The sequence below is a fragment of the Chionomys nivalis genome, chromosome 9, assembly GCF_950005125.1.
Source record: "Chionomys nivalis chromosome 9, mChiNiv1.1, whole genome shotgun sequence".
Classification (NCBI taxonomy): Eukaryota; Metazoa; Chordata; class Mammalia; order Rodentia; family Cricetidae; genus Chionomys; species Chionomys nivalis.
In genome coordinates, this window is record NC_080094.1 from 8,080,587 (window position 1) to 8,086,071 (window position 5,485).

General features: G+C 45.1%; 1 pseudogene; it reads right to left on the reverse strand.

Moving 5' to 3' along the window:
* Positions 1-542: 542 nt before the first annotated feature.
* On the reverse strand, positions 543-5,485 carry LOC130881459 (poly(rC)-binding protein 2-like; annotated as a pseudogene).

Here is a 5,485-nt window from a genome sequence, read left to right on the forward strand (position 1 = left end):
AAGAAGGATGCTCTGCTGGCAAAGGGCTATTTGCTAACTATAATTACCAGATTTTCCCACTGAAGGCCTCTCTGGGCCAATCTACTCACAGCTATGGCGATCACTGTGAAGGAAGGTTTGCTGTTTCTGTCGAGGAATTAGTGGAGCTGGGAAGGTTATTTACACAAGCTGTCCTATGCTTGACTATTTTTTTCATCTTTTAATTTTTTAAAAAAAATTCCTGACATTACATAACTAAACTGAAATGTATTAATATTCCACTTTTACATTTCCATGACAAACAAAAATTCATGAGCCAAAAAAAAAACCCAAAAAAGGAAAAGGGGGGGAGAGGCTTATAAAACTAAATATGGATATCTCAGCGTAACTGCTGAACAGAGAAAGAATTAAAACACTTTCGATTAAAAAATCATGAGTGAATGATAAAGTGTGTAGAAACTGAAAATTTATAAACTGAAATCGCTGACTGTTCAGAAACTAAACAGATGGATCATGGGTGGTGGTGAACAGCAGAAAGGGATTGTGGATGAATCTGCACTGTTCTAGCTGCTCCCCATGCCACCTGTCTCCGAGGAAAGCTGACATTGATTAGATACTGAGCCAGGCTGATGCTGGCAGCAGACCCAGTGATGGTGACCTGCCTATCAGATTCTTCCACTGGGTTTGCAATTTTGATCTGCGCCCCAGACATCTGACGGATCTCATTGATTTGGGTGCCCTGACACCCAGTTATGCAGCCAATCAAATCATTTGGAATGGTGAGTTCATGAGAAGTAGTTTGAGCAGATGTATTCAACCCTGCCCAATAGCCTTTCACCTCTGGAGAGCTGGATCTGATGCCACTGAATCCGGTGTTGCCATGGGTCATGGGAAAATGAGAATGTTGTGTTGCCAACTGGTGCAGCTTAGTCAAGTCTGTCTGGGGAATGGCATACTGTCCTTGAATGATATAGACCTGGCCACCTGCAAAGATGACTGGAGAACTCGAGGGCTTGGGCTGGTATGGGATGGCCATGCCCTTTGGGGGGGACTTCACCATGACCACGCAGAGCTGTTTGACACACTCAGTGATGGATTGTGAAATGCCAACAGTAGTGATTGCCCGCTCAGTTGAGCTGGGGAGCACATCCCCTGCCACCTGGACCTGAGTTCCTGTTTTCTCTCCTATTTCCTTGATCTCACAACCCCCTTTTCCAATGAGAGAGCCACACTGACTAGCAGGGACCACGAGCTGTAAGGTAACTGGGGGGTCTGCTGGCAGCTGTGCTATTGGTCACAGAGCCACATATGTCCTCTTCCAGTTTATCAATGATCATAGCAAAGGCTTTGAAGATCGCATTAGTCGGTCCAGCCAAAGTGATAATTCTCTCTGGACAGTTCTTTTCTGAGATGTGAAAAAGAACACCACTCTCCTTGCGTATCTTCTCAACAGAGTCTCCTTTCTTTCCGATGATCTCGCCAACTTCCTTTCCATGCGTGAGTAGCCTGATAGTAAGAGTGACATTTAATCCACCTTCAATCGACTGTTTTAAAAGCAGGAAAGACTTTTTTCAACAATGTAATTAATGAAATCATTAGGAAGGATATGTCTACGGACTTACAGACTGCTCGAAAGGTGTCTTGTGCATTTCTCCTCGATGTCCATGTCGGGAAGCTGAGAAGCAGAGAAAGTAAAGAAAGCAGCTGGGATTTAGAGGGCTTGGAGCCGAGCTTGCCATTGCCACTCCAAACTCTGGGCAACCTTGAGCTCAGAGTTCTGAGCTCCGTTTCTGGGCGGGGTGGGGGTGGGAGGCAGCCTTTCTATAGCACTTACTGTAGAACTGGAAAGATGTCAGGCTCCCAGTATTTTAGAGTCTCCTCATTTCAGAGGGAAACTGGTAATGTTCCTAGTTCCTCCGTGATTGAACAGAGAAGCCAAGAACCTTAATTGGGTTCCTGGTTGGTATAATTAGTGTGTGTGTGTGTGTGTGTGTGTGTGTGTGTGTGTGTGTAAGAGAGAGAAAGAAATTTAGCTTTTAACTACAACAGGATTTTTAATTTTTGTTTCATACTTAAAAAGAAAGGGATGACATTGGAGAAAGGGGAAACAATAAGCTCTCATTTTAAAATTATGCGTGTACCACATCAGAACTCTTTTGGGAATATCCTCTAAGAGTCCCTTCCCACCCTCACAGAGCTGCTCAAAGTTCCACAGGTGAGGATGCTTGGTGTGTGCTGAAGGTGGTCAGGACAGAGCTCCCATTCACAGCTTCTATGGCAGGAGATTCATCCCTTGGGGGTCCTTACAACCCGAAGGCCACCAGCACACACTTTGAAAGGCAGTCACACAGCACTGAGAGGATGCGTGCCCACAAACAGACTCGGGGGGGGGAAGCTCAGTACATAGAAGCAATTGAATGGAGAACCTAGTAAGACTTTCAGAGATGAAAACTAGAAAATATGAGATTTAAAAAAAAAATTACATAGGGGCTGGCAAGATAGCTCTGTGGGTAAATATGTCTGCCACCAAACCAATGACCCGAGTTCAGTCATAACCAGGAGCCAGCTCTCTTGTACTTTGAAGGTAATATTTCATTTTGTTTATTTTGTTTGCATTTGTTTGTGGGAGTGGGCATGGGTCGGGATAGTATACAGGAGTCACTTCTCTCTTTCTACCGTGTGGGTCTGAGGGAATGAACTCAGGTCAGTAGGCTTGGCAGCGAGAGCCTCCAACAGATGTGCTATCTCACCAACTAGCGTATTAGTCCCTGATTTGACTGCGAACTCTGCTGCCAAGAATGATGAAAGCCAGGTTTAATGTGTTTTCCCCTTTGCTGTTAAGTCAGGCAATGTATTTGTGCAACACACACATACACAGACATGCATACATATACACATACACAATACACACAGATATATATACACACGTGTACACATACAGGAAAGAGCTCTGTTACACAAGATAACCCAGGGCAGTGAGATGTCTGGAATACAGGAGACTTGGCAAAGACTCTCCATAAAATGCCTCGCTGACAGTCCTCTGTACTCAGAGCAATCACTGGGGTCAAGAAAAGCTCTGAGCAGTTCTTGGGACTCCACAGAAGTTTGGAGACCTTTTATTTTTTTTTTTATCCATCTTTTCTGTTGATGGTTTTTAACCACAAGCCTGATTATACTTCCCTCATAAAAGAAAGGTCACCTTGGTCCATTGTGGTGCCCTGGATTTCCCTCCCACAGCTCTGCCACCTTCAGTTTCATCTCTGCAACCCCTGAGCCTGACCCTTCCAACAGCAGGTTATGCGCATAGCTCTCCTGCCTCCTAAACATCTGGCCATTAACCCCACACTGCCGTCCCTTAATTCCCACAGGGCAGATGTTGGCAATTAGCGCTTCTCAGGTTCAGACCTCCAAAAGGCCTCCTGTTGCAATCTTTCTGTAAATAGCTTCAGCTAGCTATCAAAACTGATGATATAAGTAAGGACTTGGGGGACAAACACAGCCATCTCTCCAGGCTCCCAATGGGTATATTCAGAGACACCCCTCCCCGGTGAATATTTGAAACTGCCTATAGTAGCCAACCTTACATATAACTAGGGATTATTTTTCTATGTATATCACAGATAACTATGACAGAGTTCAATTTATTTTCTAGACACAGGAATATTAGGCCATCCTCTAGGTCGCTCTTAAGAGGCCAGAAAACACAGTCATAAGAAATCAGGTGACACACCCTGCAATTCATTCTCTCTCTCTCTCTCTCTCTCTCTCTCTCTCTCTCTCTCTCTCTGGCTTTCTCTTTTCCTATTTCTCTTATTCTTGCTCTTTTCCAGATTTTAAGGTAAGTCTCTCCTTCCCTTTAAGGCCTTGTATTGTCTTTAATGTTGTCATTTATTTCTAATCCTGTCTCAGTCCAAAGTCCAATCATGCCCTTGAGTCCTTCCTCCTAATAAAACACTTTTTAAAAAATAATATCTTTATTCCTTGAACATCATACATACATACAACATTTGTTGATCACAGCTATCTCCTACTCCCCCTTCCCACTCACACCCACCCCCAGCATTTTGTATTCTTGTTTTCCAGATCCTATCAAGTACAATCTGTGCTGCCCAAATGTTCATGGGGCCATCCCCAGGAATGTGACTGACCTACCAGGGGCCACACCCTTAAAGGCAACTGAGTCTCCCCCTCCTAGAAGCTATCAACTGTCTGTGGTTCTTCAATTGGGGGTGGGGGATCATGAGCCCCTCCATGCTCCATGCTGCCTGGCTTGATCTAATACCGGTCTGGTACAGGCATGGACAGCGGCTGTGAGTTCACAAGTACAAAAGTCCTGTCGTGTCCAGAGAACACTGGTTGGGTCAAAAAAAACTCATTCCTGAAGGGCAATTCCATGTTAGTGTCCTTTACACAAACTGAACTGTGCCTTTTCTCCTTTTCCTTATAGTTAGTAATTCCTGGAAAGAAGCTGCATCTACAAGAACTGGTTAGAACTGGTCATGTGGAAAGGTTAGAATGTGCTGGTTCTTTCCAGGGCACTAGCTTCAGTCCCCTGAACAGTCATCACTCGCCCACCTCTGTGGACGAACTAACATCTTAATAAACAAAAACATTTGGGACTCTATTATTAAAAGTTAAATCATCAGATAGCATCTGAGTCTCTAAGAGAGATACCCCTATTTTGCTGTAACCATCTCCCTGCTGGGTGGGTACCAATATATTTATGACTTCCTTTATTTTGTTATAAGCTCCCTGAAAATGCTTCCACATCAGGGATGTGAAACCCGGGGTGACCCATGGCCACAGTCATTCAAATTTGGCCCCAGAATAATCCATTTCCCTTTCATTTTGAGATGTAAGCTGTGGTGTGTGTGTGTGTCGACATTAATAGCAGAGATTTGCAACCATAAGAACCAGGAAGAACCTGTAGGCATGCATTGTGCCCAGAGCTGGGGGGCTGGGGTCTCCTTCTCTCTCTAAAGGTCTCATTGCTGTACCCTCCCATCAGGACGGTACGAGCTGACACAGTGCCTACGTTATGAGGCCGTGTGCAGCGAGTGGCGCAGGCCCGTGACACAGCACCAAGCTTCCTTGAGGACATAAACAAAGGGGTGACTCCCTCCCAGGCAGATTGGGGCAGGGTGATCTGAGATTCATTATGTCACTCAAGTCAGCATGCCACTAAAAACCTAAATGAAACTGTTTACTTTTAGAATTTGCCATGTACGTTTTTTGGACTGCAGTGAACTGTGGGTAGCTGAACCCAGAGGAAAAGTTAAACTGAAGATAAGTTAGGACTACTATGTTCCCCAGAGCAGTGTTTCCTAACTCTGAAGACACAGCCCGGGGGTCCAGTTTGATGGCACATACTTGGGGTAGGAAGCATCCTTTGCAAAGCAGGCATTTGGGACAGTCCACACACCTACTCACCTCCTCGTCCCTTTTTCCTCCTCCATGGGCATGCTCCCCGGGGTTTGCACCCTTCGTGCTCCAGCACAAGCTCCAT